Raw genomic sequence first — 22,433 nt, 5'->3', positions numbered from 1 at the left:
TGCACGGCAGGGATTAGCCTCGGACCTCCAGTTGTCTGCTGGGATGCACTTGTGTGGGATATAAGTACAAAAGGGTCTATTAGGTCATGCTGTTTGGCCCCCCATGTGCTGTAGGGATGCAAGTGCTGCCCACGCGCTCCTCAGCAAACTGAAGAGACTGCGGTGTCCTCCAAGAGGTGCCTAATCCTCTGAGCATCTCTGAGAGCTATCTTATCCTGACCCAAAATTCATGTGAACTCGTTTGGATTCAGCTCTCAATCCCTGGCTCTCTGCGTGTCTTGCTGGATAAGAGCGGTCGGCACTGTTCTGGCTTTGGAGGGGGTGTGACAGAGTTTTGTCAATAAACTCAATATAGCTGAAATCTTCTGCAGCATGATATTTTCTCCAGCTCTCAGATCAATTTTGTGACTCATCTCTCCAGCCTCTCTGCTTTTTTAGTGTCCCCTTTTATATGTGGGCACCTTAATTGCAGGAGTGTTTCTGTGTCAGTCTCAGCAGTGCAATAAGCGTAACTCTCCCCCAAGAACTGCATCAGCTCTTTTCATCACAGCATCACATTAGAGCCTTGTGTTGGGTTGGTCACCCGTGGTGACCCTTGAGCCTTTCTGGAGGCTCTCTCTTGTCTGGGATACACTCCCTGTTCATAAATACGGCCTGAAATCCCTCTCTGTAGGTGTGTCATTCTGCACAGGGCTGCATTAACATATACAGTGTTTGAATGGGCTCAGCATTACCAAGCAACCCACATTTCACTCTCTCCTCATCAATATTTACCATTACATCAATCTTCCTGTCATCTGCTAATTTTTTTGAGTGAGGATTTTGTATTTTCTTCTCGATCATCGATGAAAATATCGACTAGCATGCTCCCCGTGGAACCTTGCTAACGATTCCCCATTGACAACTTCTGTTTGAGACCTGTCATCTGGCTCTTAATCTATTTAACTTGCTTTATTGATACTGTATAGTACTGTCTTCTAAAATCAGAATGTCAGGAAGCACTTAGCGCTCTGCCTGCACAGCCATAACGTACATGGTGCCTTTTTCAGCTCAGTCTGCGTTCACTAAAGAGTGACATTGGGCTCATTTGACAAGATCTCTTTTCCACAAAGACACGCTGACTGACTTTAATTATAACTTACATCCTTTAATTATTTCTTAATTTAATTCCAGATGAGCCCTAGCTTCTGGGTCCTCTATCAGGCTGACCGCTTAGTAGTTAACTAGGTCATCTTCATTGCTGGGTGTGAATATTGCTGTGAAGGAACCATTTGCCATCTGGACATGGCAGACCAAAGTTTGCTCAAAACAAGCAGCAGAGCACAGAAAACTCTCCCCAGCTTTGGGTACACGTTATCTGTGCTGGCTGTTTATTTGGCTGTCTTAGATGTAGTTGGTTTACTAATGGTTTAGGAAAGCTTCAACTCTCCTGGTAAGTTCTTTACTCTTCTTTTTTTCCCCAAACACAGAATAAGTGTCTATTGACTATGCTTGCTTTTCCTGAATCATTATGAGCAGCCCTACACCATCTGCTTAAAAATGGTCCTATCGCTCCTTAAAAACGGACCTATTGCTAGAATTTTTTTGGCTCCCAATAGTAGATTTTGCATGTCCAGCCATGCATTTTCCCCCTCTTCCCCCTTCTTTAGTTTCCCTCATCAGTTTCCTACATATTGTAATTTTTCATTTGTTTTGACCACTCTTCATTGTATATTCTATTTCCACTCCGAGCCTTCATTTAGCAAAGGGGATTTTTAAGCGAGTTGCTCATTTTCCTAACTACGAAATTTGGACTTTATAGACATTCAGTGAACTCCCCTTAAAGAACTCTTATATTTTCACTGTACTTTTTCAAAGTCTTTCTTGACAGTTCTAGCCCATCTCCTGGGATGTGAAAAATAGCCATCTAGCAGTACTGAGCATTGGTCCATGGGGATGGCCATGGCTGGGCTGCCTCACTGAGCAGCCAACGACTGTTCAACCTTTTGTCACCTGCCATGAATTAGCTTTGGCATTGAAAAGTTATCAACTATAGTGTTTAGAAAGGCATGTGGTATTTTATTGCTGCCTCCATGAGCCTTCTAGCGTGCGACTCACAAATGCAAATCCTTTATAACGCATTATTTCTTTCTCTCCATTGAGAACATATATTTAAGGCTGAGCTCCTGCAGTCCTGTGCTGGCTCAGGTGCGATGTGCCGTAATGCTTCCCAGTCCTTGGTGAGAAGGTAAATCTGTATTTCTTCAAGAACTGACTGCTAAAAGATCTGTAATTCTAAAGAAAAAAATATAATGGCATGTATTGTAAGTATACAATGCCCTCCTCTTCCTTCTCTGCCACCCCTCCTACGCAGAGACTTCTGATCATGTAAATCATTGTAGCAGGTTTCAGTAGTGTTGAGTGCATTAAATTTCTGTTCATGAGTGAAAATTTCCTGTTCCTCATGCTCCTTTCTCAACCTCGCTTCCTGCCATCATCTGAAGAACTTACTGCTTTGCCCATCAGCACAGCACGAGCAAGATCTCTGATACTCTTTTCTGGAACAACCACAGACTAATCTGGCTTTTTATTCAAATACACAGTCCTGATATTTTCTCTTCATGCCTTCACCTGCGGTGCCAGATAGACAGCTGGGCCACAGAACCATCAGCAGCTACATCAGCCTGCACTATCTTCAGAAGCTTATTCTCACTGAAGACCACCCTCACCATGGCCAGCCTGGCTAGTATCTGAGCACTTTGTCATGTGGCAGCACCGGAGGTTGCCTTGTGTTCACCTGCCAGAGATGCTGTTCTGTAGAAGAGTGCTTTGTTTTTCCTGAGCCCACTAGCAGGCAGCATCTCCTGGGAAGCACTGGCCATTTGCAATGTCCTTCCAAACCGACCCACACTCTTCCCACCATCACGTCGTCTCCAGCACAGTTGTCTCCTGCCTTGCTCTGGCAGGGACCATGTGTGAAGCACAATATGTGCGGCGGGTGGTGGCTCTGCAGCCCTTCTCCGAGCTGCCTGAGCTCCTGAGAAGCAAAAACTGTGGTGGTGGTGGAAATGCCAATATTAACTTGGAGAGCTATCAGCCAGGTCTGTGAGTTGCGGCGCTGGTGTTTCTCCTCTGGCTCTTTGCTCTGGGAGGGATAATCAGGCTGAATACACTGATTTACTTGGGCTGTACTGAGCAGACTGTGGGGAGACATGTAGATAGCACTAATTTGCTGAGGGAACAGTGTGTCTAAGGACATTAAAGGAGGAAAATACATTGTGTTTACTGCATCTGACAAAGCGGTGTGCGCAGCGGTGAGATCTAAGGCTTTCAGCTTTCCCTCAGGTTTCTGGCATTAACAAAGTTCGGATTCAGAGTAGTGCGGTGACTCCCAGGAGATGTGCAGTGGGAAGGGACGAGGGTGTGGGTGCTTGGTTGACTCTTCAGGCTTGGGAAATCATGTAAAAGGGCACTAACTGCAGCGTCACCATCTAATTTATGGGGAAATTAATTCCTCCTCCAGAAGTGCTTGATCTCTCCATGGACTGCATAGGGAGCCTGGGCAGCTAGCTCAGATCTCTGCCCTCAGTCTTGCCACTGATGGCTTTCAACACATCCAGAAGATGCAGCTGAAGGTAGGATGAACCTGTAATAATTACTGAGGAAACACTGGGTAATGGTATTTATACCTAATTAAAGACTGACTGAATCAAGCAGTGAACAGTACAAGCAGGCTGACTCTGGGGAGACTTTGGGGTATTCTACTGAGGGGTTGTGGGAGATCTGCTAAACCCCCCGCCACAAGAAAACACCTTCTTGCCCCACAGTAAATGGAAATGCGTGCAGTGCCTTGAGGAAAGGGGCTGGAGAAGGAGGCAAAAGAAACCCTAGGACCTGCAAAATCCCATTTTTACATTTAAAAATAGAAAACCCAAGCCTTCCGAAAAGCTTGAACGCCTCAAGAAAACCTCTGGATCTGACAGTGCTCAAGCAGGGGCTGTCATAGGTTTTTCTCTGCGGTATAGGGTAGGAAGGAAAAAGCACCCAGGGAGGGAAAGCTCAGCTGCATTCATTCTCCCCCTCGGATGTCAGAGATGCTTTGTTTTCCAGAAGTGCTTATTATTCATACAGCTATCTCATTAGACAGCTGAAATACAGCTACAGCTTGGCGCTCATCATGGCCTGGGCCCTGCCGCAGAGTCATGCAGTATCTTGGCTTCCAACCCTGCGGGAAGTCCTGCCGGAGCCAGCGGGGTGGTCCTTGGTGCCTGCCCTTGGGCACTAGTGTCAGTGGTAGTTTGGTCGTCTTTTCCCCGCTGTGTTCCTCTTTTGTCCCTCTTTTAATCAAAGGTTTTGTCCTGGATCTTAGGCTACCGTCTTGCAGATGTGTGGGCTTTGCATTGCTTGTCCTGAGGGTCCTTCAGCTCTTGGCTGCTATCTCCAGATGTTTCCGTTGTTCCCAGATGCTTCCACTAAGCCCCTCTGCCTGTACACAGCATCTTGACTGCCTGTATCAGGGCCAGGTTGCCAAGCCCAGTTGTGCCAGATCTCTATTCTGCAGTGCAGCCTCTCAGCTTTGCCAATTCCAGACCAACTGGATGGCTCTGAGGATGAAGAGGACTCTGCTTCTGGACTTTTATCAAGCTTCTGTGTCTCACCACCTCCCCTCAGCTGGTGAATGTTGCTGAAAGCTCTGGTTTGAACCAGAAACCAGTCTCAGACTTCTAACCAGTTTCTAACCATCTCAGACTGGTTTCTAACCATCTTGGTTTTGCTGCTGCAAATTACTGGCTTCACAAGTGATGAAACCGATCTCTGGAAGTGGGGAGGGGGCAGCGTGGCTGCTGCTGAACACATTGGTTCTGCTTTATTGAGAGCGTCCTGTGGAGTCCCACCTTTGGCATTTTGTTGGCTGGCCAGAGTCACCAGTGCTGTCACCAGGAGGGACCATGTGCATCCCGGCATGTGTCGCTGTGTTCGGCAGCAAGTCTAACATGATGGATTCCACCTCCTCCCACCAGTGCAGAGTGTGGTCCTGGGGGATCTCCTAGCCGCAAGGCCTGAGCAGTGGGAACGCTGAAGGGGGTGTCAGCCACAGCGAATGTGAAACCCTAAATATTTGTACACAAAGGCCATGCTGAAATCCCCGTCCTGGTCCAGACATCAGAGGTGTCATTTTTGATTTCCCAAACACAGAGAGAGCCCTTTCAGCCCTGGCCTGCTCAGACACTGCAGCTTTAATGTCCAAGCACCCAGCATGTTTCCACTCCCCTCAAATGCATCAATCAGGTCTCGGTGAGGCTCTGAAAGAGCCAGTTTGTTAAACAAACACACTTAGTGTAAAAAGTTTATTCCAGTTAATTAGGACTTCATTGCAATGGAAACAAATTACCCAGCTGTCATCTGCCAAGGCAAACAGCAATGGGGGAGAGGGGGTCCTGGCCAGGCGGGACACAAACAGCCATCTCAGGCAACCTTATTTATGGCCTTTTTATGTATTTCTGTATTTATTTGGACATTCCTGAGCTGGAGAGCTGGGTTATTGCCGAGCCGCATGCCCCAGCACTTGCACGGCGCAGGCTGTCACCAGCAGCAGGTTATCTGCCTGTGAGGTTCCTGGGCAAAGAGCCAGCACTGGCCTGGCGGGCACTGCCCGTGGGGACCTGGGGGCTGGTGTCTGTGTCCCCAGGCACATCCCTTCAGGCTCATCGGGGGCTCTTGCCTCAGAGATGGAGGTGAGGTGCTGGATGTGCAAGCAATGGGCAGGTCAGGGTGAGCTGCTGGTCCCTGCTCGCCAATGGAGCTGGGAGATGCAGGGGTCCCTGGTCGGAGCAGCAGGGTAGGGAGGCACTCAGGAGGCCTGGGGGCTGGTGGTCACTGGGAGCTTTGCCTGAGCCAGGGACTCCCACGCTACCACAGTTCCCTGCCCTTGCAGTGGGATGCTCTGTGTCTGCAGTGACACCAGGTATGAGTCCCCATCCCTGCTGTAGCCTTATTCTCCCCTCCCAGCCCAGGCAATTAACTTCTAGGCAGGAGAGGTGTAAGTGCTGACTGATGAGGCTCCCACTCATTTCCAGCTCATTTTATTTAAACAGGCACCCCACTGACACCCTTTTTTCCTCCTAGAGCTTTTATTGAAAAAGAGCGAGAAAGAAGGAGCTGGGATGGAGGATAGGGAAGCCTGGAGGCATGCAAGGAGCAGAGCTCAGTGGGAGCCAGAGGCCATGCGATTCCCGTGGGAGCACTCGGGGAGCCAGGCAGGATGGTGCTGGCTCCCGAGTCGGCGCGCGGAAGTGACAGATAAACCCGCAGGATTAGCAGCGTGTATCGTTGCAGGAGAGCAGCATCCCCTTCCTGGAGCATTAGTCACCCGAGCCTGACGCCGGGGCGGGGGAGGCAAGTGCAAGTCATCAAATTACATCCTCCCGCCTGCTCCTGTCCCCCTGGTCCCAGGTGACCTGTCCTTGCTTTGTGCCCCTCCAGCTCTGCCCTTCTTAACCAGAAGGTGGGCTGCGCCAGGGCTGCCATGGTCAGGATGGGGACAGGCAGAGGATGTTGACCCTGGGGATGGATGGGTGTTCAAGCAGCACATCTCTGCTTGGCCATGGAGATCATTCTCACTGTTGTAGCCAACAGTGTGGTGGTTTGGGGTGTCACAAGCATGGAGGCTCTCCTGATCACCCTTGGGGATGCATTCTTCCCTACAGACACTGGGGACATGGAAGACAAGAGCAGGTTTCTGCCCTTGCACTGAGACCTTCCAGTGGGCTTGGATTTCCCTTATGTGCCTGGTGGATAAACCCCGGGCTCTTCCACCCTTCTTTTCTACCATGATCGCATCCAGGCCAGATTTTTCTGATCCTGTGAGGTCCTGAAATTCACATTTGACTTTCACATTGTGAGTAAGTTGCCATCCGGAGCCTTTTATACACTTTCCAAGAATGTTTCTGTTGCCTTATAGCTGTGAGATCACCGTGGCCCGTGCTCTGAGGTTTCTGTCTGTGATGGAACGCATTCAGGGGGGTGGAAAGCCTGGATTGGGGCACACATCCTTGGAGGGGCCTGGAAGGGGGCGAATAGCAGAGCCGAGCACTGATATCTACAGAGATGAGTCCTGAGACTGAACTGATCTCATCTGAGGGATGTGGGAAAGATGGTGACCAGCACTGGGAAGGACAGATTTGGCTTTGTTTCTGGAGCTTGGAAGGGAGCAGAGGAGGGATTGGGGAGTTTGGCGCAAGCATCTTGGTTCCTTGGAGTCGGCTGGCCTATCTTGAGAGGTAATTTGAAAACACTAGGATAAAAAGCAGCAAGGAACCTCAGTGCCACGTTTCCCTGCCCAAGAGCTGGGCTCTGTTGGAGGTAGCCCACCATTGCTTCAGAGGAGGCGATGCCCCCTCAGTCCCGCAGCGACATGCACAGGGGTCCCCATGCCCCCACTCTCTGCGGGAGCCTCGACAGGCAGAGCCAGAGCGTAGGGTGCTGGGCATCTCCCTCCTCTGGCTGTCAACCCTCTATTATTAGGGATTTTAGCTTTCTGTTTCTAGATTGACTTGTTGTCAGTGTTTATTTTTAGCTCCTCCAGTGCCTCGCAGATTCGTCGAGGGATCCTTTCTTTCCATCTCCCTCCTACAGGTTTGTTTGTAATGTGGCCGTGTTGATTTGAGCTTTCAACGCCGGCGGGGGCTGCGCTGCGGTGCTTGCAGAGCAAATCACCTTTGTGGATTTACCTAAGGTTGATGGGTCGGTGGGGTCTGGGCATGATGGGGCAGCCACCCCTGTGGAGACCAGGGTGCTGGAAGGGAGCATTGCTCCCACCACAGCTGCTGGTGCAGATGCCTCGTGGTCATCACTCAAAATCACAAAGCATGCTGGTGGCTGTTGTCCCCCTTGCTTTTCTCCATGCTGCCCTCCCCCAGATTTCTCTCTTTTCACTACCCAGGGGAAAAAATTCAGATCATCAGCATACCAGCTGTGTGGAAACAAAACCCAGGGTCCTCCCGCAGCTCCACAGCCAGGTTGGATGGAAATTTTTAAGCATTTTTTTAAAGCCCTGCATAAAGTAATTCAAAACAAGTTGCGAGTATATTTTGGACTCTGGCAGAGCTGTCGTCGTCGCCTCACTTCGCCCTCTGGCTGTCCCAGACAAGGGCTCACTTTGAGCGTACCCTTCTGCCGAGCAGGGGGGAATGTTTTCATTCCTAATTTAGAGCATCCGTCCCGCCGGGGTCCAGCCCCCCGTCTCCCGCTGAGCCCGGCGCAGCGCTGGGAGCCCGGGGGCTCCCTGCAGTGAGTTTACCTGTCACCACCAGCTCCAGGGCTGTGCTAACATGTTCGTTAGAAAATGTGAGTCTCTTTGGACTTAGCCTCCTTCTTCTCGCCCTGGGTTGGTGCTCAGTGGGGGATGTGTGAAGGTACAGTTTGTGCTCTGTTTTTTCCAGGATTTCTGTTATTTTGTAGAGGAGGGTAAGTTTGCTTATTTTTAAACACCTAAAATATAGGTTGATATTCAGTATAGGTTTGCTGGTTTTCCTGGGGAGAGACAGAACCGGGAGGTCCTGTTCAGGTATGGCTTTGGTGGTGGTAGCTCCATCACCATGGCTCCAATCCAGGAAAGTGAGTTATTTCTGAAGCATTGATCTCCACGGGCCACTCTTACCCTGGGAGATGAGCACATGCTTAAGTGTTTTGTTGGACCTGGTCCTGTAAAAACAGAGTCCCTTCAGCAGCTGAGGGAACCAAAGCCAACGATTCAAACAAACCTGAAAGCCACTTGCAAGGCCAAGAGAGTTAGATACCCTTGTAGCAGCAAGGCCTGGGCATCGTGGGCAGCTCCTCTTCCTCTCCATGGATTAACCAGATGCAAGGAGGAGTACGGAGAGCAGGCACCACGGCCACACATCCCCAAGGAGTGGGTGGTGGGACATGCCGAAGGAGAAGATGGGGAGCAGTGCCTACAGTGGGGCTCTTGCTTGCTTGTGTTTCGAAAAGCCATCGAAAGCACCGTCTATCATGATTGGGTTATGGCGGGCTGAAATCACACCAAGGATTAGTAGAGAGGCTTGGGGTACCTCTGTGATGAGCCTGATGTCAGACTCCACTTTAATCAAGCGACCTGGTGCTGGAGGTGAGAGGTTTTGAATGTGGTCCCAGGTGCTGCAAGGTGCTGCGGCCATGGTGGACTTTCCCATCTCTTCTCTCAGCTGTTTTGCTTTGGGGTCTGACTGCAGCTTTTCTAGTGTTGAAGTTGTCATTGAGGCTTTTCTGAGCTTTATTTTTATAATGTTCATTAGCACAGTTCCTATCAAAGAACAGCACGTTCCCTCCCTGTCCTCGTTTTCTCCCCAGTTAATAACCCTTTGCTGGTTTGGCTCATTTGGAAAAAGAGACAGTAGCTTTGGGAACGACTCCTGGTATAATAGACAGACGTCAGCATTTTCAATCTGATCTGAAAAGCAGCATTAATTCAAAGAGAAGGCTCAGTGAAATGACTGCAGAAGGCCCACGTTACATGTCTGGGGAGGGTTGAGCCAACCTGTATCAAAATGTGGCAGTGTGTGTGTGTTCTTCCGAGCTGCTGAGAGATTGCACTGAACCCAGATGGTTGCTTTTCCTTTCAGAAATGGGCTGTAACAGCAGCCTCTTGCTCCTACCTTCCCTCCCTGAGGTTCTGCTTTGGAGATACCCATTGCTGAGGCTCATGGTGCAATGAAACCTTTGTAACAGGGTTGAGTGGTGCAGAAGACCTAAGGCGTGTGAGATTGTACAGCAAAGGCTGAGCTGTTGGAGGCATGTGCTGGGGAGCCGTGTTTTGGCTGGGGTTGGATGAGAGGTGGTTATAGTTTCTGAGCATCTGCTCTGCTCCTGAAGCCCCCACCATCTTCCTCAGTTGGGTTTTACTGGTGTGAGGAACAGACCAAGGACACCAGACTAAAGTCTGAAGCGAGCAGGGACAACCATTACAAGGCCATGCTCCAGACTTTCTGCCTGGGGTGTGGGGGAGCATGGAGCAAGTGCCGGCGTTGCACCCCAGATGCTGAACCCGTGGGTGTTAGCAGTACAGCCCCATACCGAGGACCTGTGGATATTTACTGGAGGTAGGGAGCCACCTGCTGCTATGGGGAGAGTCAGGAGACCACCTGCCTGGTGGGACCCTTCCCTATGGAGAAGAGGAATATACAAAGTGATGCTGAGTCACCTCGGAGCAGGGGAAAGGCTGTGTCCATTGGGTGGTTGCAGTAAAACTGGGATTTAGTTCCAGGGGAGATCATGATTGCTGTGTGAGTTTGACAGACAAGGAAAAGGAAGCAAGAGGCACCAGTGTGATGCCCTAACTCTTGGAGACAGGGTCTCCCATCTTACCTGTTGTGACCTTGACCATTTCAGGGTACCTTTTCCACTGTCTGTGAAAAGCACAGCTGGCCCGGAGACATCTCCAACTGCTGTTCTGCTCCAGAGCAGAGGGCCTAGCTCTGCAAAAAAGAGGCATCTTTCTGCAGAGCCTCCAGAAACTCAACTCTTGGCTGCAGCACCCTTTGGACCTGCTGGCTGGTCACATCAAAAGGCGGTTTGCTCTGAGATGGAAGGCACTCACTCTGTGACAGCCTGGATGGAGTTGCAGCGAGGTGTGAAGGGTGCTGTGTCCTGGGGGACCTACCTCCCATGGTGTCCTCACCCCACAGGCAGTGTTTGTCATACACCGAGATGTGTTTTCAGCAACAACCTGCAATGTGTTCTGTGCTGGAGGATTGAGAGGAAAGATGAGACACCTGGAAATCACACATGCTGCTATTGCCAGCATGGATAATCCATTTCTTCTTGATTCTTCAGGGCTACAGGTTTTCTCCAAGGACAAACCCTCCCATGGTTTATCTTTCTTTGCTGGCTGTTTGCTTTCTAATTGTCTGAAACCACTTTTGAAGACTTCAGTCTCCTGGCAGCCAGCACTGCAGAGCACACCACACTGAGGTTTTAAGTCAACTAGTGCAAAGTCTTACATCATGGGTTTGTCATCGTGTTTCTGCATCACGCTTGTGTTACTGGGCAGATGTTGTCCAATGGCAGAGAGGGTCTTGCACAACCACAGAGCAGTCTTGCAATCTGACATGTGAAGCACAAGCCCACGATAAAAGGTAGGTAGTGAGAAGGTCACTGCCATGGCTCACATCTCTAGCGCTGGCTTTACCCAGTGATTGTGGTCTTTGCTACAGGATTCCTTAGTTGTAAATGAAAGTGTCTTGTCTCCTCCATCACTCCAGGCTCAGTCCAGGATGAGATGCAATCCTCTCATGTCTCTGTCTCCCCACTGCTGCCTTCAGTGTGCTCATGCATGAAGGGCATTTTAGGTGTGGGAGCTCTGCTGATGGGCAGTGCCTCATCTGGAGGATGTCAGGTGCCACTGGTTCTCCTGCTGGAAGGTGACTCGCTTGCATGAAGAGGCTCCTGTGCTGGAATAAAACGTCTTTCACTGGCCTGTGGCATGGCTGTCCTTCATGGGGTCTGAGGAAATGGGCCTGATGGTGATTTAATGATGCTGGGCATGGTGTGGTGTAGACAGCTGGCTTCTGAGAAGTGCAGTTCCCCTTGAGTGTTCAAATAGCAAAGGCCAGTCCCTGAAGCCCTTGGGGATAGGTGGATAATAACAGTTAATGGGGAAACTGAGGCACAGACACTTTAGCTCACAGGTGAGGCCATGCAGCCCAGACTGGTGTCCTTTGATTCTCACAGTACCAGACAAAAGCCATTGTGCTGGGTCCTCTCACAGCCTGGCCTGGAGGAGGACCCCATCCCCATGCTCAGTCCCTTGCAGTGGTCCCCGCCCAGCCAGTCCTTGGCCAGATGCTGGCTGGAGATATGCCCCCCACAGGGACCACATCTCTGACAGATCACACTGAGGTTTCCAGCCCTGGAAATGGCTTTGGCTCATCCCACTTGGCTCCTGCTGCAGTGCATCCCTCCTCCCAATCATCAACGCTTGGCTTTTGGGTTGCTCACGTCGGAGCCGAGGCCATTTGCTCTTCCCCAAGGGCGGCGAATGCCTCTCACTCTCCCTCGCCTTGTTGCTGGAGTCTCTCGTGCCCCAGGCGCCGAGGAGCTCTCCTCTCACTTGGCTGCAGAAATGGGCTCAGCATCCCAGAAATTCAGGCTTTCATGTGGGAGCCAATAGTCACACAACCTCCATCCAGAAACCATCATTATCGGCCGCTTGCTTTTTCTTGGTTTCTTTGAACTACAGCTCCCAGGATGCCTGAAGATATGCAGACATCCCGAAGACAGTGGTTTCCCATAAACTTTTGGGGTTTCATGCTTTGCAAGCAGGAATGTTTTTATTGCATCGCAAATCCCTTCAAGTCCCTCAAACCTCCATAGCGCTTCCCCGCCGTGGGGCAGACGCGGTGGCTGGAGGCGGCTGTGAGGGAGGCATGCCAAGGGCTTTTCTCTCCTGCATTTTTCCCCTTCTTTCAAGAGGGACCTTTGTAAATGCTGGTCATGCCTTTTCAAGGGGACTTCTGGACTGGGAGGAAGTTTGGGCGAGCTATGGTTTGCCTGTGGGGATGCGTTTCCTGTTCTCCTTGGCCCTGTTATTTCAAGGGGTGCATCCTGCATCCCTGTGTGCGTTGCAGGGCAAAGCAGGGGAGATGCTAATGGGCAAGTGCTTCGGGCGAGGCGAGGCGTGGTGAGGGTTTCTCACTGAACTGGGAAGAACTGGGGGTGCAGGGAAGAGAAAAAAAATGCAGATTCATGCACCGGTGCAGGAGAGCCCAGCAGGTTAGGTTTTAAATCCTGATGTGCTCACAAGAAAAACAGAGAGAAATTTAGCATAGTGTGATGTGATTGTAACTGACCTGGTGGGTCCCCATGCCCCAGCTCCCAGCGCAGATCCACCCCTGGGCCAGGGGAAACATCAGGGGATGGTGCATACCGTGCACAAATCCCACGGGTGCCCCCACAGCTCCGCATCTTCCTGCTGCCCATCCTGGAACTGGGAGGAGGTTGCTGGGAGCAGAGCAACGTCCATGGCATGGACCCAGCTGCCCCTAATAACTGCTCACTTTCTGTAGGAAAGGAAACGCAGAGGACAGAATAGGGCTGTGTGCAACTTGGTGACATTTTATGGCATTGTTCTTCTGACTAAAAATACTTGAATGAGTTTTTCCCATTTGGTGCTGGTGAACACCAGTGTTATAGTCAGGCTCATGGTATTTTCCCTTCCTCCTTTTCCCTTTGATTTGTATTAAAAAAACCCCACAGGATCGTCCATGGATTGGGTTTTAATATGTATTTCTTCTATAGGCGCTACTTTACCAGTTTGAGGAGCTTTGTGGACGAAACATGGAGGTGCTGGGTGCCCTTTGGGGGCCACCGGTACCAGCAACCACCCAGCTCTTGCAGGAGGCAGCACGGGCGAGGGTTAGGCTGTGTGTTTCCCCATGGGACATATCCTGGCTCTGCTCTGCAGCGTCCCTGAGCAGCGAGGCCAACGGGATGCTGCTGGGGGCCCATTGCTGGGTGGGTGTCCTGGTGCCTCCGGGATCTGGGCTCATTCTCTGCCACCCGTCTCCCATCCTTCCCTGCAGCCCCCCGTGCAAGCACACCTGCACGCATAGGCACACCCGTGAGCACAAGCACGCGTGTGTGCATGGCTCCTGGCACCTGCCTGCCCATCCCAACAGCGAGCGATGGTGGCAGGCGGTGTGGTCTGCTGGAGGAGGTGGGTGCCAGCCCAGAAAGGAAAACCATCGAGGCTCTGTGGCCGGCTCGCGTTAACCACATCACTCCTCTCTTGCACTTGGAAAAGCCTGGCCGACTGGCAGCCCAGAATAACATGCTTTTCCATTCCTGCACGCAGCGTCAGACGCGGGGCCATTTAAAACAAGAGCCGGCTCCAGTGCGAGTGCAGCGCTCAGACTAAACAACGGCCCGTCCCTCCAGGGCAGCTTGTCCCCTGCAAAGGGGGATCAGGCTGAAATCACAGCTGCTGGCAGATCAGGACAGCAGGGCGGGGATGCTGGCACGGCGTGGTGGTGCCTCGCTGAATGTGGGCTCAGCCTGAGCGGTGGCTGGGGCAGGTGGAGGAATATGAAGGACCCAGGAGGGTCGAGCCTCTCCGGAGACCTCCTCACCCATCCATGCTGATGGCACATGAGGAAAGATATTTGTTGGTTTTGGTTTTTTTGCCTTTTTTTTTTAAATTTTCCCTGGTATCTTTTAAATTAGGATAAAAGCTTTAATTGCTAGGGTGGAAATTCTGAAAACTAGCTACCAGGGCTCTATGCAGAGCTCTCCTGTCCCCTGGCAAGATGGGAGCAAGTCTGCACGTTTCTCTGCCTTGGCAGACGTACAATCAAGCACGCTCACACAGCTCAGTTGGAAGAGCCCAAGCTCTCTGTCCTGCTGCTCAGGAAGGAGCGATATCTTCATTAAAAATGACAGTAAAGGGAAATGATAGAATTCTTAAAAATAAGCAGAGTGATGGGGATTTTGCCCAAGGAAAGGAATTTTTGCCCATTTTATTTTGTAGATTTTATTTAGTTGTTCTCTGTAGATGGTTGGACTTTTGTTTTTAAAGTAGATTAAGTTAATTTTGAAGGCAAAGCATACTAGTACATAGCATTCATGAAATGGTGCTCATCAATGATATGGTTTATGGTAGGGAGTCAGAAGAAGATCTTTAATTACATAGAATCATAGAATGGTTTGGGTTGGAAGGGACCTTTAAAGGCCGTCTAGTCCCAGCCCCGTGTAGTGAGCAGGGACATCTTCAACTGGATCAGGTTGCTCAAAGCCCTGTCCAGCCTGACCTTGAATGTTTCCAGGGATGGGGCACCTACCACCTCTCTGGGAGAAGTGCTCACCACAGCACTTTCCATCATTTACCAGCAGTTCTGGTTAACCGGGGAGGTCCCAGGTGACTGGAGGTTAGAAAATCTACAGGAGGGGCAGAAGGAGGATCCAGGGAACTACAGGCCTGTCAGTCTGACCTCGGTGCCGGGGAAGGTTATGGAGCAGATCATCTCGAGTGCCACCACACAGCACGTACAGGACAACCAGGTGATCAGGCCCGGTCAGCCATGGGTTTATGAAAGGCAGGTCCTGCCTGACTAACCCGATCTCCTCCTATGACAAGGTGACCCCATTAGTGGATGTGGGGAAGGCTGTGCATGTTGTCTACCTAGGCTTTAGTAAAGACTTTGACACCGTTTCCCACAGCATTCTCCTGGAGGATCTGGCTGCTCACGGCTTACACAGGCGTACGCTTCGCTGGGTAAAAAACTGGCTGGGTGGCCGGGCCCAAAGAGTGGTGGTGAATGGAGGTAACTCCAGTTGGCAGCTGGTCACAAGTGGTGTTCCCCAGGGCTCAGTACTGGGGCCAGTTCTGTTCAATATCTCTATCAACGATCTGGATGAGGGGATCGAGTGCACCCTCAGTAACTTTGCAGATGACACCCAGTTGGGTGGGAGTGTTGATCTGCTGGAGGGTAGGGAGGCTCTGCAGAGGGATCTGGGCAGGCTGGAGCGATGGGCCCAGGCCAGTTGTATGAGGTTTGACAAGGCTCAGTGCTGGGTCCTGCACCTGGGTCACAACAACCCCCTGCAACGCTACAGGCTTGGGGACGAGTGACTGGAAAGCTGCCCGGTGGAAAAGGACATGGGGGTGTTAGTCAACAGCTGGCTGAATACGAGCCAGCAGTGTGCCCAGGTGGCCAAGAAGGCCAGTGGCGTCCTGACTTGTATCAGGAGTAGTGTGGCCAGCAGGACTAGGGAAGGGATCATCCCCCTGTACTGGTGAGGCCGCACCTCAATGACTGGGTTCAGTTTTGGGCCCCTCACTTCAAGAAGACATTGAGGTGCTGGAGCGTGTCCAGAGAAGGGCAACGAAGCTGATGAAGGGTCTAGAGCACAAGTCTTGTGAGGAGCTGCTGGGGGAACTGGGGGTGTTTAGTCTGGAGAAAAGGAGGCTGAGGGGAGACCTCATCACCCTCTACAGCTACGTGGAAGGAGGTTGTAGCGAGGTAAGGGTCAGTCTCTTCTCCCAGGTAACAAGCGATAGGATGAGAGGAAATGGCCTCAAGTTGCACGAGGGGAGGTTTAGATTGAATATTAGGAAAAAGTTCTTCACTGAGAGGGTTGTCAAGCACAGGAACAGGCTGCCCAGGGAAGTGGTTGAGTCACCATCCCTGGAGGTATTTAAAAGGCGTGTAGATGTGGTGCTCAGGGACGTGATTTAGTGGTGGGCTTGGCAGTATTAGGTTAACAGTTGGACTCGATGATCTTAAAGGTCTTTTCCTGCCTAAATGATTCTGTGATTCTCTCTGGGCAACCTGTTCCAGCGTTTCACCACCCTTATGGTAAAAAATGTCTTCCTTATATCTAGCCTGAATTTACCCTCTTTTAGTTTAAAACCATTATCCCTTGTCCTATCACTGCAGGCCCTACTAAAAAGTCTGTCCCCATCTTTCTTATAAGACCCCTTTAAACACTAAGAGGCCACTCTAAGGTCTCCCAGGAGCCTTCTCTTCTCCAGCTGAACACCCCCCACTCTCTCAGCCTGTCCTCACAGGGGAGGTGCTCCAGCCCCCTGACCATCTTCATGGCCTCCTCTGGACCCACTTGAGCAGGTCTGTGTCCTTCTTATCCTGGGGGTCCCAGAGCTGGACACTGCACCGCAGGAGGGGTCTCATGAGAGCAGAGTAGAGGGGGAAAATCCCCTCCCTTGACCTGCTGGCCACACTTCTTTTGATGCAGCCTGGGATACAGTTGGCCTTCTGGGCTGTGGGCACACAGTGCTGGCTCCTGTCCAGCTTTTCATCCACCAGTATCCCCAAGTCCTTCTTTTAAGCTGTTTTACAGCACCAAATGAAGAGAACAGGATCTTAATGTGACAAGGTGACAGGCATGGAGATACCAACCTAAATATTGTTTAGAGTCTGGAGAGAGAGGAAGCTTCCAGATCACCTTACATCATCTTCAGGATCCCACCTCTTCTGAAGTCCCACAACCTTGTTCATGGGCCACATCCATAACGGTGGGAATGGGGTCTCTTGGCAGCATGTGCCACTGCCTCCTTGCTGTGCTCACCCATGGGATGCTTCCGGGCTTATACCGATGTGGGGATGGGTTCCAACAGGATCGTGCATGCCCGTGGGTGATGACAATGCCCAGGAAGGGACATGATACAGGTGCAGGTCCCGTCCCCCCCAGCAGCACAAACATGCTGGGGGGCTGCAGGATGCAGCGTGACTCACCAGGCTGTGGGCACATGTGCCCAGCATCTCTGTTCCTTTGCGGACAGCTGTTGGTCAGAGGGGGGACAGTTGTTATTGTCAAAATGCAAATGAATAAAATCATTGTTTTGGCAGAGAATTTTTAGGGGAAGGACATGCAAATTTACCTTCCATTCAGAGTGCACATTGGTATTAAAATACAGTGTTTGAAAGCCAAAACAAAGGAACATTTTAATTTGGGACTCATCAGATGGTTACTTCTGCTTGGATTAGCATCAAATTCTTTGCAGCAAATGCTGTAAGTTTGACAAAACTCCGAGTTTCAAAGAAAACAAGAAAGAAGTTCTACAAATGCCATCCATTTCTAGGGATTGTTGCTGCTTTCATTTGTCTCCCCTGTCATGAAGCAACTGGCCTGCTACTGAATATGGGCAGGCCAACAGGAAGAGGCTTTGGGAAATGCAAGTAGGACATGTGGTTGGGTTTCTTCCTGGATGCTGCTTTAATCTGGCCTCTAAATAGTTCAGAAAAGTCAGCCCAGGGTGGACCCGGGAGTTCTGGTGGAACCTCAGAGCACACCTGAAGGGTGCTGGCAGACCTCGCCGTCGGGGTGGCAGAGAGTGGACAGCAGGGTCACAAGGCTGCCGGATTGCTGCCGGAGGCTGCGCTGAAGGGATGTGTTGTGTTTCTTTTCTTGGCCTTCTTTATAAACACGCTCCAAATAAAACCTGCTTTTCCACAGCACTCAGAAACAGCTGCACTGCTTATTTAAACGCACCCGTGAGGTATCTCCGTCCTTCTCCCCCTGCTTCCCTTCTCCTTTCATCCTTGGGTATACCTACCCGCCTTGTGTTGCAGATCAGAAATAGAGACTAACCACCAACTTGCTAATTGTAATGCAGTCTGATAATGCCAACTATAATTAGCTGTACGTATCAAAGCGGTTGTGCTGGCGGAAGTTTTTTGTGACCCTGTTATCATACTTTAAATAGAGGATGCTGTCTGCTCTGCCTGGCTTCTTACTGCAGAGCCAGGTCCTGCAGAGTCCAACTTGGTCCTTCCCAGGGAAGCCAGTCTGACATCAGCCTAGGTGCCTGTATCTGCCAGGCTTGTGAAGAGCCAGGCCTGGAAAAGCAGTGCTCGTTGATAATCTTTAAGCGCTGTTTATGCCCCCCCAATACATGGCAAATGTTGGCAATCACTGAGAGATTTGCTGCCACAGAGTTCCTTCCCTGAGGCCCTGGTCACCATGGCTGGCCAGGCATGCTGTGCCCTGGGTTGTGGTTATTGGGGTTTTGTAGCTCTGACCCATCTCTTCTTTACAGCTTTAGGGTACTCATCAACCAAGAGGCAGCTCACGTTGACATGTGCCGTGCCACAAGGAGGAATGATTCAGGTTCTCTGAACCATTAAGGGTCTCAGGATCAACTTGTCTAGAGCTGCAACATCATGTCCCACGACTGTCAGACATCACTCCTTGTTCCCTCTTGTCAAGACCTCTAGCTTCTTTCCTTACCATCTCACACAACTCCTGCTACTCTTTCTCCATCTGCAGCATCTGCACTGTCCCTCTCTCTGGCCTCAGGAAGCCTCAGCATGCTGGTCAGCTGTCCTGCCCTTACAGCAACCCCCTCGTTGGGTCAAAACAGACATCACCAGCTTTGCTCGATCCCACCAGACTGAGTGGCTTAGCTTGAGAAGGCTCATCCTCGACACGTGGGTGAGCCGGCACACTCACAAAGCTCATCCCCTTAGCAGTGAAAAGCCTTTGGCTTCTTCTCCGCAGCGTCACCCAACCTTGGCACATCACACAGCTCACAAGCCTGGTGTGATAACACATGGAAAAGTTTGTTTGGGTGGATATGCCCAAATTCATCACTTGCTCAAACTGTGGCGGCCCACAGCTGCTATGTTGCTGTCTAATCTGGCCTGAGCTCCTCAGGGAGGTAAATGAGCGCCTGTTCCACGGATGTGCTGTTCGACATCCCAGTGCTCAGCAGGGGAGAGATTTCCTAATGTAATAACCTGCAGGCAGACCTTGGGCTGTAACAGCATCAGATCTCGCAAACTAATCATGGTTGAGTCAGCAGGAGAAGTGGGACGCTGAAGTCCCGAAGGAAACCCAGGGACTTGGAGAAACTGTCGGTGAGTTCCTCTCCCTGCCCAGAGCCAATGTGCTGCCCTTTGGGTGAGGAGCCAAACCTCCTGAGATGCTCTCTGCCACCCTGCTGCAGGGAGTGCAGGCCCAGCCAAGGTCCTGTGCCACTGCTTTGGGGAAGGCACCTCACTGCTATTGGGGTTGAACTGTTGTGTTCTGGCAGGAGACCATGCAAGCTTTCCATTTCCATCCCTGGGCAGCATCTGGGGAGTTGGGGGTTAGGAGTTCATTAGCAGAAGCCCTGGGTGGGCAACCTGGGCAGGCAGCGATAGCCATGTGCAGTTGTGCCTGTCTTTGAGTTAAGGGAACACCCTGAGGGCAGGCTTTGGTCAGGGGGTCCCCAGTGCTTCCCCCCCACCACTCGCCTGGAGCTAAGGTATGCAGCATCCATTTGGACTTGGGAAGTCCCTGTGGGCAGTGTCCTGTGCCTATCACCTGATGACCCAAAACAGTGGTGGAAGAGCTCAGTCCATGGCTTGTGTGCCCTAACCCTGGACATTGCTCATGGATTTAGGAGATTGTGGAGGAGGAACATGAGAAGAGTGGAGTACGGGGCTGTCTGCAGCTCACCAGATTCCCTGCACTGTCACCCATGAGCCCACAGAGATTGGAGACTGGTGGCCCACTCAGGGCTTCTGGGGGGGGGGGGAGCTCTTGGGGCTTCCTCCTCCTCAGCTTACGTGGGGAGCCCAAAAGTTTTAGTGGGAGTTGGGGCAGTTTTCAGCATCACTACCTCTGCTTTCTGCCCTTCTTAATAGGAACAGATAGGAAAGCAGGGCCGTGCAGGGTGGCAGGGCTCACAGCATACTCTGGGGGTGCCAGTGGGGTTTGGTGGCATGTTGTTGCATCAGGAGTGCCACAGAAAGCCAAAAGCCAGTGGAGGTGAGCCCGAGGCATTGCTGCCTTCTGCCTGGTGCTCTCTCCACAGCTGACCCTCGTCCCCCTCATCCGAGCTTGGTCCCTCTCATCTGAGCCTGGTCCCACTGTCTGAGCCTGGTTCCCCAATCTGAGCCCAGTCCCCCCATCTGAGCCTGGTTCCCCCCACTGAGCACGGTCCCCCCGGCCGAGCCCGCGCAGACTCGTGGTTATGTAAAGCCCCGGCGAGCACGACCGGGAGATTCTTCAGTGTCGGAATCTGAGTCACATGGGGCTGTTTTATTTCCCCCTCTGCTAATCTCGTTTCTATAGAAACAAGATTGGGAGGAAAAAAAAAAAAAGAAAAGAAAAAAAAGAGCCAAGCACAGAGCGAGCGAGAAACCTGAGGTGATGGGTGAGGGAAGCGGAGGTGGCGGATGAGGAGGTCGGGCGCACGGGTGGGAGCAGGGGATCCCGGCTGGGATGGGAGCGTGCCTGTGGTTGTGTGCGTCGAGGGGACAAGGACTCTCCCAAAGAGCCACTCTCGGATGAGCTGCGCCTCTGGCAGTGGGTGATCGGCAGAGCCTGGAGGGAAGGGAGCAGAGGCTGTGCAGGTGAGTGAGCATCACTCGCGCGGCTCCCGGGCATCTTGCCCCAGCACGGCACAGCATGGCACACCGCAGCTGTGCCAGCTCACCGGGGATCCTTCCCTGGCTGCTGCTTTGGGGACACACTCGTGGCTGGAGCCGCGGTCCGTGTGCGGCTGCAGCGGGCCGGTGAGCGGCATTCGCAGTCGACGCTTGCCCGGAGGCTGCCGGAGGCTGGCTGCGTGTGCGCGGCCGCGCACGTTCCCTTTCTGAAGCTTCTGTCTCCCGAAAGGCCACTGTCTGCTTGGGAGGCACCTTTCCAGCTTCGATTATTTTTCCTCTTATTTTATTCTAACTGCACCTGTGCAAATAAAACGCTCGCAGAAGCCAAACCGCGCAGCTGCAGGGAGTGCAGAGAGCTGTACTTGCTCCCAGCCCTACTCACCCCAGGGCAGTGTCCAGCTTCCCAAGGCCAGGCTGCAGCCGGGATGCCCGTGGGGATAAGCCCAACTCAAAAGCTGGTTTTGCAATGACTGTTCCCAAAGGGAGGACCAGCTGAAAATGCTGCTTGTTTGCCTGCTGCCAAGTGCTTGGGCTGCCCACAGCCACCACACAGCTTGTCCCAGGACTTTTGCTTGCCTGTGCTAATTCAGGAGGCTGGCGGCTGCCTGCCAGGAGCTGGGTTAGTTCAGAACCACATACAAGCACGTGCTGCTCCTGAGTCTCAGGCTAGGGTGTGCAACAGGTGGGAGTTACTCCTGCCTGGGCTAAGCTATCTTCATCTCTGTGGGATGGGTGACTTGTGCCCATGAGGTGGTGAGAGCTTTGGCTGGGCATGTTGGTGGAGCAGGAGCGTTGCCAGCACTGCTGGTCCCATGCCGGTGCCTGCGCCAGCGCTGCCTCGTGATCTCCGTCATCCCACACCCGTGGCACGGTGCAGCTGTGCCTGCACAGACCACGGTCTGCCCCACAGCTCCAGCCACGGCATGGCCAGGTCTTGCAGTGCCAATGGCTGGGTGAGGCGCCGCACGAGCACCCGAGCTTCTGTGGGCTCACTCGGACGGCTGCAGCCTGCTGACATGCACTGCTTTTTGCAGAGGCAGCCCGTGATGTCCCTCCAAGGACCACCGCAGGGGAGAGGGCGGGATGCAGAGCCGAGGGGACGGGGATTTTGCTTGTCATCACTTCTCAGTTGTGGCGCGGTGTGGGGGATGCGGCGGTGAGGCATTGCAAACCCCCGGCCAGATTCTCGCCTGTGCGTGGCTGGTGAAGCCAGAGGGATGAATCGAGTCCCTGTGTATTTCTGTACTAAGTCAGCTTTGGGAAATGTCATTGCTCATCCGCCTGCCCGACCAGCGAGGGGGTGGAGGGCGGCGCTTCAGACCCTTGTCCTCATCCGAAAGGGCAGCTGAGTGGATTTTTGTGCTGGGGTGCTGTGTGCTGTGATGGCTCAGCGAGCTGACTGAGCCACAGGCAGGATGGGGCCGGGCTGTCAGCCTGCTGTGTCTCTGCTCTGCCTGTGTTCCCACTGCCTCAGCGAGCCAGGGGCTTTGGCAGTCATCCATGCTGGGGTCAGACCCCCAGAAAACATGCCTGGTGAAGGGATGGGCATCAGGCTGGTGTTACACA

General features: G+C 52.2%; 1 protein-coding gene across 5 annotated transcripts in view; it reads left to right on the top strand.

The window, feature by feature from the left end:
• Positions 1–22,433, top strand: part of LOC141950754 (ankyrin repeat and fibronectin type-III domain-containing protein 1-like) — a 261,302-nt gene that overhangs the window by 193,375 nt on the left and 45,494 nt on the right. Inside the window, exon 1 of one of the 5 annotated variants that reach the window (XM_074886023.1) lies at positions 20,691–20,831. The exons of the other annotated variants lie outside the window; for them this stretch is intronic. The gene's annotated coding sequence lies outside the window, so the exon portion shown is untranslated. Of the gene's footprint in view, positions 1–20,690; positions 20,832–22,433 lie in introns of those variants that run through there. 5 annotated transcript variants of the gene reach the window in all.

Source organism: Strix uralensis, chromosome 16 (assembly GCF_047716275.1).
Source record: "Strix uralensis isolate ZFMK-TIS-50842 chromosome 16, bStrUra1, whole genome shotgun sequence".
NCBI classification, from domain to species: Eukaryota; Metazoa; Chordata; class Aves; order Strigiformes; family Strigidae; genus Strix; species Strix uralensis.
Note: the sequence above shows the minus strand (reverse complement) of the source record. Positions and strands in the feature narration are given on the sequence as shown.